Source organism: Empidonax traillii, unplaced genomic scaffold, assembly GCF_003031625.1.
Source record: "Empidonax traillii isolate 1590-97213 ecotype Southwest subspecies unplaced genomic scaffold, ASM303162v1 scaffold373:size1354568, whole genome shotgun sequence".
Lineage (NCBI taxonomy): Eukaryota > Metazoa > Chordata > Aves > Passeriformes > Tyrannidae > Empidonax > Empidonax traillii.
Window position 1 is genome coordinate 241,403 of NW_020955566.1, and position 14,825 is coordinate 256,227.

The window sequence follows — 14,825 nt, forward strand, 5'->3', positions numbered from 1 at the left end:
TGTTCCACCACAAGTCAGCTAAAGTTCAATGGCCGCAAAAGCAGAGTGCATGGAGAAGGTAGAGGAGATATTCATATTGTGTTGAATCTGACCTGATTTACAAAAGTGTTAGCTAAAATTTTATTTCAAAATTACTTTACAAATCAAATTAAGATTGTGTTTCTGTGTATTTCTATTTCTTTACAGCTTTTGGAGTGTGTTTAGGACTTGTCTTCACATACAGGAACCGTGAACTTGCTCTCTACTCAAGTTAGATCTGAAGCCCTGAAAAACCACCAAAAGTGTTTCAGGACTGTGTAGCCTTGTAGATACAAGAGTAATAAAATCTCCCTCTACGTGATGTAAATTCTCAGAATTAACTTTTCGGGGAATAGGAGTACATAGTTGTCATTTATTTATCGTCATGAGTTCAGGAGAAGATGGATAAACACTTCAGCCAAGTCACCTGAAAAATAAAACCAACTCCAAAAGCTAGGCATGGTTGACTGTAGAGCTACCTTGATCTGAGGAGGTGGTGCACAATTTATGCTTTCAGAAATCAATGAGTAGGACATACCCATGAAATAAATACACCTCATTCTAACCTTGATTCAGCCTAAAATAGCTTGAACACCAGTCTCTTATAAACTATGAGAATGCTCTGAGTTCAAGATCATTGGAACATTTTGTGTACAAAGACTTAAAAACTCTCTATTAAGTGTGGGCGACTGTATGGCCAGGCATGCAGGAGAGTTCTTTGCATGGCTGGCAATAAACCCCACCATCCAAAAGAAACAAAAAAACTCAAAAACAGTAACTACAAAAAAGCTAAGAAAAACAAACAAAAACCACAAACATGGGAAGCCCTTCTTGCACCAAGCCAATGATAAAAATCAGCTCGGGGGTTTATGTGTTACAATTATGTTAGACCATCACTAGATGGAATGAAATGAGGAGCAAACCCCAAAATCTCCCTATCTAGTGAAGTGCCCTGAGTTAACACTGGACTGTCTCTTCATGTCCATGAGCATGTCTCTTCATGTCCAAGTGCCTTTTGCTATCCTGACTGCACAGAATGTCAGCTACAAGAGGTTCTGAGAACACCACATTAGTGACTAAACCTCTGGGGGAAATTACATTTCTTTGTGTTGAGTCTGAGGACCTCACTGTCTTCTTGGAAGTGAGACCTTGTGCAGTGCCTTTGTAGACTTGTTGCAACGCTCTCCCTCCTTTCCTGCAGAGAGGGCTGTTGACACTGAATCCTGATCCAAGTAGGTAGGAGCACTCACTCCGCACTGGGCTGACAGTTTCTCACCACCATTTCCTCTTCTCTCTCCCAGCCTACTCTTTTTTACCTGCAGTTGCTGTGGGCTGAGCAGCAGGTGACAGCACTCTGTCTCTCTTTTTTCCTGTCCCTGTCCTTTACTTTCTGGGGCTGACACACCACAGCAAGCAGCAGAAGTGACGGGCTGGAGGATGCTTTGAGGACTTTGGCGGTGTTAAGGTAACAGTTGGACTTGATCTTAGAGGCCTTTTCCAACCTGAATTGTCCTATGATCCTATGGCTATTGGGAAGGAGTGGTGGGGCTGCACTACCAGTGGCAGCAGAGGAATACCCAGTAAGACTTGGAAAATACAGAAAATATATCTGTGACAGGTGATAGCCTAGACTGTAATAGTTTCTGCATTATACTAGCTGCATCATTCTAAGAATTTCAATGAGATCATTTCTTCTGTGAAATGAAATGTGGGATCTTCCTCCAGCATGCAAGTCCTGCAGACTCACTAGCTTCACTTTGAGGTATACTGTGCTGTGTTGAACAGACCTCAGCAGTGACATGGTGGTTGACAGGGAAAAGCTGTATGAAAATCATCGGCATAAAGGAAATATTGTAAAATAGATTCATCTGTGCTATTCGGAAATCAGAGTATTCTTGCAGAGTAGCTGCCGGAAAGGGATGTGATCTGAGCAGTTCTGCTTCGGTAGCAACAACAGAACGGAGACAAGATTGGAAGACTTAAGTTTTACAATGTCTGCTCACACCATGTCAAACTGATGTAAATCGGCAAAATGGGAAGATTGTCTGACAAGAATTTATGCTGCTGAAGAGACCATTGGTTGTAGATTTTTAAAACAAAATTAATGGCCAAAATGACTAAAAATTAGACACTTTGGGGGCAGGGGAGGGGTATGAAAAGAAAAAGGCAAAGAAACCCTTTTTGAACACTTTCTGTAGCCAGGTTGGAAGAGGCCCTGAGGAAAATGAAATGCACTATGCATTGCTCAGAGAGGATGGAAGTGAGGCATTACCATGTGCCAGCGGAGCTGAACGACCTCCAGAGCAGATGTGAGCTGATATGATCTGTGAAGGTGCAGAGCAGGACTGAAAACTCTAGTAAACAGGCACCCTCCAATCTTTGTGTGTATGTTAGAAGACCTGATGATACATGCTTTACCCTGTGTGTGTAATAAAAAAGGCAAAATAAAGACATATCTAAGTTACTATTATAGGGGGAAACGCAGAGATTGGTTGCAATAATGAGAATTGAACTGGGATCCTGTTTGCCCTCGCAGTGTGAAAACAGTCAGTGCCAGATCATTCATTTATTCAAACAGAGTTGTGGATCTCACAGGCTGTAAAATGCTGAGTGTATATCAAGGAGGAGATCTAACCACAAGACCAATTATTTTTGCCCTAAGAGATAAAACTACCTAAAGACCAATTTAGACTGGCTGGGAAACAGGATATCACTTTTCTAGTGTGGTTCAGTGGATGACACTTAGGGATAAAAACATGTATATTGTTAATTGGTCATGAGTTTCTGCATTTAACAAGGACCCTCTCAAGGTACAAAATGCAGTAAATTGGCTGGGCAAGCCCACAGAGGAACCTGGGAGACTGCCGAAAGGATTGGGCTGATACAAGTCCCTGGAGGTGTTTTTGTCAGCCCTATGGTGTGCTACATGGTAAATTAGTGAGATAAATGTAATTTAGGAAGTGTGTTCATCCTCTGATCTGAGGAAGAGTCCACCATACCTACATTACCTTGCATTGTTTTGTGTCTAACCTTTTCCTTGAAAATCACTGATGATAGATGTCATGCCTGGGAGTGAAAGTGTAGCTGTTGACTATTCATTTTCTGATATTTTTCATCTCCAATGGTGGCAACTTGCAGCACAAACATCCTGTGCTGGCTCCCTGCAAAAGAGTGTATTTGCCAGCCACTACACCTCTTCAGGACTCAGAACTCTGTACACTGCCCTAAGATGACTGTTTCTACAGAGACAGTGATTCCCAGCTTATCGTCTCCATTCTGGCTCATCTATTGACATTTGGCTTGTCCCATGAAACTAGGCTGTCTTTTTAATGAAACAAATTACAAGCATAATTATCCAGGCATCATATGTCAAAAGAGTAGATACAAAGGCTGAAAGAAAATAGATTACAGGTGAAGTAAAATTCAGCTTACCAATGGGCTATATCCCTTGTTTTGTTACTGGCCAGGGATGCAGACTGCCTCCTGTTTCCCCTCTTTTTGGTAGAAGGTCTCCATGTTTCAGGATCAGCTTCTTCTCTGCACAGAAGAGTCATATCTGTCTCTAAAATCCCTTAGATTTACATGGTGCATTGCAAAAGTTTTGGTTGTACATATGTTTGATTGTTTCAGTGCCCTGCAGCATACTCTCAGGTTTTTATTATTAAAAAGGTACCACAGGAACAGATACTGTCTCTTGGCTTTTCTCTTAGGTCAGGTTGTTCCTTCAGCTACTCTGGTGTTGGGGGCACAGTGAGACTACACTACTTCTGTCATAATCTAGTAATTTAGTGATATTCAAATCCACTTTTGCTGTGTTGCGAATTGAGTGAATTTGACCCTGTCTTTTCTTTTAGTGACTTTGCCCAGTTACTGGCTTTAGTCTCTTAGTGTGTGTCTATTTGTGTATGTATGAGAAAATCATAAAGTATATACGTACATAATGTGTCTGAGTGAATATATAAATAAATATACCCCAAATGCAAAAATTACAATGGTAATTTGCCGTCTTAAAATAGGATTGCTTGACAGTACACTATTGTATTAATCAAGCTTTCCACATTTTTATTGTTATATTAATCCTTTTAAATATTACTCTTTGTTGTTTATTAAATAGCATCATACTTATTTCACACTATGTCCTCAATTTACAGAGTAATTTTAGACTTTAATCCTATTATCCCAAATGCTTGCAAGACCTCATGGCCAGGTACCATCTGTACATTTTCATAATGTAACCATTCCTGTAACCCAACTAGCTCAATGTAAACCTGGCATAGAATTAGGTCCATGGTCGATCTCTCCAGGTCTGGTGAATTATTTAGAGCAACTCACTGGGTGAGGCCTTTTTGAACAGCTACAAAGCTATTGTGTGACAATTTCATTTAGATAAAATTACATGGGGTTTGCTTAAAAAAAAAAAAAATCTAAAGTAGCATCAGGCACCTTAGTAAAGTCAGAGTATCTCTTTTTCAAAACAGATACCCCTTCTGATCCACCAGATCCCATCAGAGAAAGGAGGTAGATCAATCACAGTTTATCCTTCATAACTCCATGTTAGTTGCCCACCCCAGCCTCAACCTTTAGGCCAGTGTCTGCCAAACTGCTCATGGCCCAGGAAGATATTGTAAGTGGGCTGGAACTGGTCCATGGTTGGCGTCTGATCCTAAAGGGGACACATTGGTTTGTTGTCCTCTGCCCCACCATCCAGCCTGCCATGTCTCACCTCAGACCCACCTGCTGCATGAATATGTATAAGGAGGTAACAGGGTCAGGAGTGCTACTTGCAGTGCTTGCCAGTTGCTGTATAGTAATCTCTTCTTGTGTGTCACCGTGTATGAACCTTTAACTAATTATTCTTGGTTGTCCATGCTGTCTTTATTTAATCAAATAGGGAGTATTTTTACCTTCCTCTTGATCACTTTGGCTTGCCTTGAATCCACAAGGTCTTGAAGACCATGAAGATTGCAGAGTCATATTGGTCTCAATTCTTTAGTACCTTAGCAGGCATTTATATTGTCAAGAATTCATTCAAACTATTTAAAAGTCATCTCTTTACTCTGTTCCTCTCCTACCTTATGTTTCTGCCTCCTTCTAAAACTATTGCTGTAAGCTGGTGATCACACATAATTTTTATGAAGACTGGTGCAAGAGATTAAATTTTTCAGATGACTCCGTCCCATTAATTATTGCTCTCCTCTGATTTGAATAATCAGCCTGTATGTTACATTGTCTTTTTTCACACTTCTATTTTATTTGTAAATGCTTTTCTCGTTTCCTTTTATATTTCTTGCTACTTGTAAAATGACTTTTTCTGATTTTATCCCTGAATGCATTGCTGTCTCCTTAATACTGGTATGATCAAAAAAGTGGTAAGTTCTTGCCTGTAGTACTAGAACTAAAGTGTTACTTATTATTGTAGGCAAACGTGGTAGTCCAGATCTAAAATACCACCTCTGCAAGATGTTAAAATGAAAATCTTCAGCCCTGATGTTTTCTCAGGAAGCAATGAACATCACAATGGGTGTGATCTGTCATGCTTAAAGAAAATTACTTTGGATCACCCAGGATCTTTCTTTTATTTCCTACAAATACAATGTGGACATATCACACCGTAGCAAAGGGATAAAACAAAACTTTCCTGAGTAATCTTGAAAAGTTGGCTATTCTATATCAAATGAAATAATATCTAGATTATTTACAATATTTACATAATTTTCTTAGAGTTGTGTGAGTTTGTATGTTACCATTTCAAATCACACAGGTAATAGCACAGTTGAGATGGAGCCAACCTGCAGTAAAGGGCAATAGCCAGGCAAGCTGTTGACAAGAGAAAGAAAGTGTTGGTGAAGGACAATGGGGCAATCCTTTCCATAACAGAAGTGTCACTCATTCTTTAATATCCTTGCAGAGCAGACAAGGCCTCATTTTTTACAGTCTCACATTACCATAATGGCTCTCTGTTACACACTGAGGAGTCACTAACAAGGCTACCCCTTGCCCTTTCTTTATAATTACTTCCAGGTTAATGCATCACGTTTCATTTGGGTTCATTTGCCCAGGCCATGTTTTTCCCTTCTGGATGCCCATTCTGGCCTCTCTGTGCCTCTAACGCTGACAGTATGAATATCAGTCTCAAAGCAAAAAATATCCCTGCCTCACACAACTCTGTAATTTACATTTAAATTTATTTGATTTCCCAGATTCTGCAAGTTACAGAGCTGGAAACATTTTGGCCTGCAAAACCTTTCTCAAATAGCTGAAACTGCATTCTTATCCTCTTTTCAAACCATCAGACACCATGTGCTGACCTAGTCCCATTAACCAATTACTCACACATCACACAATTAATCTTTCATTGCGATTCGATCAAGTTCATTCCCATCTCCATATTATTCTTTACAATCCCACTGTGTAAAACCTGCACATTTTTGTCACTGTTCATTTTGCCCTGGTCTACACTGCTTCAGACTGGGAAGTGAAGTGACTGTAAATGTAATTTATAGAATCATTGGCTGTATAGAAACTCTTTTCAGGCTGACCTGATGTGATAGGTTGTAATCGTTTCTTTGGAGATACTCTGGTTTGTCGAGTCTAGAGGCTTCTTTCTTTAAATATCCAGATTTGATTGGGCAGGATTAGGTTGCATTCAGAAATCTACTGCTGTCTTACTCTTTGTCTGTTTTGTTTCACACAAGCCCTTTTTCTTGCAGCCTTCTGCTCATACTGAGCTTTGGAAAGAAAAGGAAAGGAATTGTAGCAGGCAAAATTTAAGTATGGAAATTGAAATCTCCACCTTCACCTATTTGAACTGAATTCAGTAAAAGCCTTTGCCAGAAAAGTTGAGTGCAAAACCATGTGGCTGCCTCTTCTGACAGAAACAGACCTCTGTTCCCATTTCCCTCCCAGTATCCACATGTCAGGGACAAGGCTCTGCATTAGCATTACATCTGCTCAGCACAGGGCAGTCAAATATCATGATTTGATTACAGAGAAAGCATAGCAATGTGGGCCACACATCTGGGTGTTAGGACCAGCAGACTGGCTTAGGTGTCAGAGGATTGCTCTGACTACCATATCATGAAGGAAAAGAATGAATGTCCTGTTTTCTTAGTTGGACAAAAAAATAAGAGGGCAAGGAGAGATTGCTTACTTAATCCATGACCCTGCCATACGTCAAGTTCAACTCTAATTATGAAAATTCTGATAGATAATGGACTAAGCAGTTAAAAGGCATCCATTGTGGGGACTGCACATCCCCTGCCAATGAAGGGTGGATGTGATGGTAGCAGGATGTACGGTGAAAATACTGCCCTTCTCCATATGGCTAGGAATTTATTTATTGTCTGTCTGAAGCACTGTCACTTCAGTTTGCCCCTGACATTTATCCTCAGCATCAAATGTTTGAAGAACAGTGTATTCCTCTTTGTGATCCTTTTCCTCATGTTATTTTTCATCCTCCTCATTTTTGTTTAGGTAAACAACCCCAAATTTTTCGATCTTTCCTTCTAGGTCAGCTTTGTTAGATCTCTGATTATTCTCCTTGCTCTTAGGATTTGTGTCTGAATTAATTATTGAAATGCAGTGCTGGAAAACTGGACACAGCTTTCCAGAGATGTTTCATCAGGACTGGATAAAAAGAGTTGATTACTTTAAAAGTGTGCCATGCTGTACAAGTGTCTATAAGCCACAACAGGATGATTACACTTTTTTTTTTTTAGGTAGTATGCTGTCTCGAGTTACTTGTGCTTACTTTGGTTCTACAAAAATCCTCACCACATTTTTCAATATAGCTACTTACAGTTGTTTCTTGTTTCTCTACTTGCACAACAGATCACTTCTGTCTACAATAAAATACATTTTTCTAACCTGCTTTGTAAGCATTTGAGACTGGTTTTGTGTGTCATGCTTTCCTGCAAGAAAGTTATGAAACATAATATGGAAAGCCATGTGAATGCCAAGGTATGTGACATTCTAAGGTATTGCTTTTTTGTTAGGCACCATAATTATTGTTTTCTATCCTGATCTCTCATTCCTCCTGAACCCTTAGGAATTCTCAAGGATGGACACTGAATGAACCAGGATAAAACTCCTGAGAGTCAGTTGATGTTAAAATATTTAACTTCTTTATGCCTTAAATGCTCCCTAGCCTATATTTCCCTATTAAAAAATGTGGTATTGTCCCTTACTCACGCCTATGAACTGATAGCCGTCTGATCAGTGTCCCTCTTCAGCAAAGGCATGCCAGAAAGTTAAAGAGCTTTCCTGCAGCTGTGTCTTGATTTTTTTCCTTCTCCACTGAATATCAGACAAACAACTTTTCTTAATCTTTTTGGTAAAGTCAGTATTCTCATAAAACAATTTCTTGCTATCTTCCATGTTTCTTATTAGTTGAATATCATGTTACATTGCTCTTTTTTTTCTTTGTTTTGATTTTGAGTTTGGGGGGTTTTGTTTGTTTTTGCTTTTTTGTGTCTTCAGTATTTTGCTTTCTGTCCTTGGAAACTTGATCTATGGTTGTCCCATTGTGAAATCTTTCTGACTCCCAAATCCAACCTACTCATATTTTGACAACCTTTTCTTCTACAGTTTGTTACCTATTCCCATGTTTTGTTTGTTTTGTTTTGTTGGGATATTTTCTCAGGAAATGCCATCTTTAAACACTTACTTTGGATGACATTCATAGATGATTTTACCACGCAAACCTCTGAATTCATTTGTCTCCCTTTCAGAACCCTAAAGGTTTGTTTTGTTATTCTTCTTTTTCTGGTAAGCATTATCCACCTGATTGTGTTATGCCAATTCAATCAGAGTTGATCATGCATCTAGCTTTCCATCGTCTTCTGTTTGGTTACTTGCATTAGAATATAGTAACTGAATTGCTCTGATTGGTTTAGCACACTCCCCTGATTTCCCCTCATTTTCAGAGCAGTCCGTTCATAGAGTGATAGAATGATTTGTGTTGGAAGGGACCTTTAAAGTTCATCCAGTTCCAAACCCCTGCAATGAGCAGGAACATCTTCTATTACATTAGGTTACTCAGAGCCCTGGCCCACTCCACCTTGAATGTTTCCAGGGATGGGTTGTCCATCACCTCTCTGGGAAACTTGTTCCAGTGTTTCACCGTCTTCATCACTGAAAACTTCTTCCTTGTATCTAGTCTGAATCTATTGTCTTTCAGTTTAAAATGAGTACTCTTTTTCCTGTTGCAACAGGCTCTGCTAAAAAGTTTTTCTCCATCTTTCTTATAAGCCCCCTTTAAGTAAGTACTGAAAGACTGCAATGAGGTTTCCCTGGAGCATTCTCTCCTCCAGGATTAATAGATCCAATTCTGTTAGCCTGTCTTCATAGGATAAATGCTCCAGCCCTCTGTTCCTCCTCATGGCCCTACCCTGGACTCTCACCAACAGGTCACTGAGGACCCTGGAGCTGGATGCCATCATCCAGGTTGAGTTTCCCTCCTTTCATTATCCTGTAATAGCACAAACACACTGATAAAGTTTCCTTAGTCCTTTCCCAACTGCTCATTAGCAGCAGCGCACAGATGAGGAAGCCAGTACTCCAGTGCCACCTTCAAAAGCCTGTTTCTGTTGTTACCCAAAACATGATCCTTGTTAGAAACAACTGGCACATGTGAGGGTTTCCACCCACGCTCTAACTCCTTGCAGTCACTTTAGTTCTGCCGTGGACATTCCTGTCAGTATTATTAATACCATACTGATGAGCAGTGCAGGGTAGCAGTTGGTGTTAGCTTTCACTGGATGCCATGTCTGGTTGACAGATACATTCCTCTGTTGCCCTTAGGAAAGACGCAGCAATCACCACCACTGCTCTTTTGCTTCTTTCTGGAAATGATGATGAATTGCTGAGCCTTTGGAGTGTGCAGCTTTTCCTAAACTGCCAGTGAGATTGGTGTTATACCTGTAACATGAGAATTAGGGCCAGCACACAGTGTCAGTAGGAGTCAGGTTCAAAATAAACAAAAGGAGCTGGCGAGGGGAGTGAGAGAGCTGAGTTCCTTGCCAAAGGCTGCTGTGTACAAGAGATGTTTACATAACTGGAAAAGCAGCAGAAAGAGAGATCAGGTGGGTACTAGGCATGTTTACAGGACTGAATCCTTTCCATAGCATGTAACTTCCCACAGTATAGCCTGCTAGACACAGATAAGTCCCTGTATTACACTTCAGGGATCAGAGATGGTTTGTTGCTGTTGCTATGTTCCCTTACCAGTATTCAATTATCTCTAGAAAATCTCATGGTTTCTTTTGTGAATTGCTGGTATAAAGGTTTCTCTGCCTTCGACAATCCAGAGATCTTTGCTTAGGAACAAAACCTCATAGCTTTTTGTCTTGATGCCACATGTTTCCAGCAGTCTTGGAGGATCAAGCATTTTACTTTTCCCATTATTTAAATTTTAAAAAAGCATATCTACTCCAGGTATTTTGCTATCTGGTTGCAACTGTGCCTTTCAGAAGCCCTCTGTGCAAAAGGAGAACACTTCGTCCTTTTGGAAAATGACACTAGACAATCCCCCTTTACCTTCCCTGAGATGGTGCAAATCTGCACAAGGCCAGAGGCTTTCATTGTGCTGCTGCACCTATGATCTACAAAGCATCTTGGAATACTGTGGCAGGGGATTATGCAGTTCTGCATGTCAATATAATTAGGTGAGATAAAGGCGAAACTGGGAGGTCAGCATTCTGAGATGTCCTTGTTTTTGCAAGCTTAAGTAATTTACCGTGTTATGTTCACAGTGCTTTCTGAGATAAAGTCTCAAAAACACAGATAGCAAGTCCTTTGCTATGTAACACTTAAGCTGTACATTCTTTTTGCTTTTATAAAAAACCTGCAAGATGAAGGCCAAGGAGTTGTTCTTGTCATCAAAAGACTGAGGTGAAAATAAAGCCTGCCATTGTGTATTTTATATATATTATTTTTAGGATAAAATTTTCATAGCTGCAGAATACGGGATGGCAAACAGCTTTTATAGCTGACTGCGTGCAGGTGCAAAGCCAAAACAATTGCAGAAATTGCTTATTATAAATATAACCAGACAAAGTCTGATTCAAGGCACAAAAACATACTGGAAGAAGAGCAAAGGAAGATACCTCCTTGCCATGTGATTCCTACAAATTTATGCTGCTGTTTTTTTCAACCTGCAGTTCCTGCTGCTTTGTTGGTGGACTGGTTTTAAGTGAATCATTGTTTTGCTACAGGCTAAAGGAGTGATTGTTGGTGGATGGGTCGAAGATGGGAATTTAATTTCAAGATCTAAACTGAGCAGAAAATCCATGAGACAACAGACAACACCAGAGGGCTAAGGTCCAGGTTAAAACATACGCTCTATTGGATCGTGGTTGGAGGTTCAGCCTTCAGGTTTTATATCTAGCATACCATCAACTGAAAGGCAACAGAAGGCCCCCAGGGAAAAGAATTGTCCAGATATTAGTTTTAGGTTCTGAAAGGAAAAAAAGTTGCGCAAATACCATTCAGTGAGAGAATTTTCTGCCAAGAGGACTCGATTCACCTCCTCCTTTTAAGAGCAGGAGAGACAACTGCTGTTTCAAGCTTGACAAGAAAGAACAAAGCACATGAAGTTCGTGACATGATGCTGAGCAGGGGCTCCATCTTGCCTTTATTCTAGGTTTAGGTAGCACACTGGTTTCTCTAATCATTTGCAAATGTTCGGATTCATCTGCCCACACCCGAGCTGGTCCCCTCAGGCTCTCTTTCTAGTCGAAGGAGGGAATACACATGGCTGCAGACTGGTTTCTCTCTTACTGTCTTATGCAGTTGAAAGAGTTCAAATTGGCTTTTCTATGTAGGAGGAAAGCAATGATGAGTGATAAAGAAAGGCCAAGATGAATAATAATCTCAGTTGGGGATTTTTACATCAGAAACATCTGAAGTGAGGTGATATGAAGCCTGCACAAGAGACTGTGTATTGTTCCAGGCAAAAGAGAGCTTTCCTTTCACTTTTGTTATTAGCAAGAGCAATTTGTATAAAATGCATTTTGCTCTCCAACATAGCCGTATTGTGCACAGGGATCCCAGACTTCAGTGGCAATGCTCTCCTGCAGCCCTCAGCCTGATGTTGCTAACAGTAAACGTCTTTTGTGCATGACATCTCCCAGGGAAGCATGGTAAGGTGTCATATCACAGACTTGTGGGCCTCATTTTTATATAATTAACTGGTTTGCCACCTGAAATGTTGTAATTAAGCTTTCATGTGTAAAGCAGAAGCATATGCTACTGTCGGGGTAGGCGGCGGGTCCACCGTGCCCCTTTTGAGGGATGTAGAGGAAGAGGATTTTGATCTAGACACCCTAAGGCCTTTCCCCTGAAAGAAAAGCAAGGGCCATAGAGATCTTGGTAAAAGGTGCCAGTCCTGACCATGGGAGAAAGAATGTAAATAAGAGGTGAACACCCAATCATATGTGAAGGCTAGTGGTAAATATAGATAGTAGAGCTAAGAATAGTGTTAGTATGTAAGATTCTAGGAGACAGTGTGTGTGCAGCTGTGTGAAGACAATGTAATATTCTGGATGAAGAGAATAAAGTTGAATTTAGGCCATCATCATCTAAGTGCCCAGTTTTATTTACATGGCCATCCTCGAATTTAATACAACATGCTACTGTCAAATGAATGTGAATGAGACAAGTCAGACATTTCATGTTAATTTAACTTTACCATCATTTTCTTCCACTTCTTAGTGGTGACCATAGGCAGAAACTACTGATGTTGATTGTTGCTTACACATAAACTTGACAGGTTTCTTGGTACAGTGTACTGTGCACTAAAAATTTGACCTGTGTTAAAAGTAAGAGTTAGTTCTGTTCGGCATGAGTAATCTCAGTGATGCAGAGAAATTTTCACTCAGACATTTCTTACTTCTATTCAGTATTGTACACCAGAGTTAGTGTTGGATAGACAGGAGATGTGTACTAACATACTTTGTTTTTATAAGAATACTAGATTGTCAATTTCAAGTTCACAGAGTCTCTGAGTGTAATAGTACGAGGGGTCATGGCATGGGCTGAGGCATTGGCCCACTATCCTCCATACTATGTAATTGTTGACCTGTCCCTGAAACAAGTTTGACTGATGCCAATATGCCCTTGCAGTTTGTGGGGTGACTTAACAGACAGCATGGAGACCATGTACTCTGAGACATGGCCTTCAAAATTGCTTGCCCATTGCTTTATCACTTAGTTGGTTCAGCTGCTGACTGGAATGCTGCCTTCTAGACCATGCGTTTTCAGTTGAGTGGGCTTTATGACTGTGGCTCTAAGGAAAATCAGAACTGTACACAGTCACGACTCCTGTTTGACATATCTTATTACAGGATCATTTTGGCTGGTTAAAATTTCAGGCACTAATTCAACTCTCCTATTCAGCATGATATTTATTGGGCTAGCAACAAGAAAATAATAATTATACTTAAAAACTGCACCAATTGGAGCTGGAAGCAATGAGACAATAAAGCCCCACAGTACCAGCTGTATAGCTGCCTCCAGGCTAGAGCTGCACTTTGAGTCATCCCATTTAGGAGCTGTCTCCAACAGTCACTGAAGTCAACAGGAGCCTTTGATTTCTTCTCAGTAGGTGCTGGATCAGACTGCTGCAGTCTGCTTTTAAAGTCTAAGAACAAGGGGGCAAAAGGCAAGCTTAGTGAGCCAGATCGTATGGATAAAATAGTATCACTTTAAGAAGAAACGTTCCCTTTGGAGGAGCATAAAATTTGCAGGGAGATGAGAGTTCAGGGCACTGCAATTACTACATAATAGTAAAATTCCATCAACAAGCAAGGACAAAGCTGAATTTCTGGGGTAATGCTTGGTGTGCAGCATGGGAGAGATTTGTAAAAAATAAATTCATGGTTGGAAAATGGGCAGCATTTTGAAATAAAAACCACAGCAATTAACAGTGCAGTTTGGATGCAAGGTGCTTGAATTTAAAAATGTGTTATACATTCACCTAAAACTTAACACTGCTTTCAGATATATCTGCTACATATATATGGAGCAACATGCCAATAACCTGGAAGGAAATTACCCAAAAGTTCAGTGAATGATTTGGTTACTTAGAGCATTACCCATTTCTTTCTGAAGGCGAGTCACACAGGGGTCAAGTTGTTCTGTCAGGAAAATGTCCTAAGGGGAATATTTTATTTTACCTTTATAAGCACATTGGAAAGGATTTTACTCAAGTCACCTTTGTATATTTTATTCATTAGGGCAAGATCCTGAAAGGATACAGTAACCCTTTGATCAGAGTAATTTTATGCAGTCTGAGGATGATGAGTACTTGCAAGGACATGCTGGAGACCTCACAGGATTAGGTTCTTATTTTGGGCATCTGTGTTCATATATTGGACTGCTGAGTTGAAAAATGGGACAGGTTAATTCTTTGAGACAAAGTGCTGAAACTGTGCTAATCAAAGCACCCAAGCAAAGGGTAAAAGATGAATCTTCTTGGTTTTATCTAATTAAAAGCAATTTTAACTTTAATATAGGTTTGTGTATTTAGTATTAAAGATATTGGAGATAGAAATGGAAGAAATGATCTCGCACAGCCTCTTTCCGGAAGGGCTTTATTTGTTCTTGCCTAATGATTTTGATTCTCTGCCTAGGTACCACTGAATTTTAACTGTTTATTAGATCATAGAAAGATTTACTGTAGTGCAGTCCTTCTGAGAAAAATAAAAACTTCTGATCTCTCTTTGGGGATTTGTTAATCAAGGAATAGAAAATTGTATTTTGGAGATGAAGTTAATGAGAGTTCATTCTGTTCCTCATGGCCAAGAGTG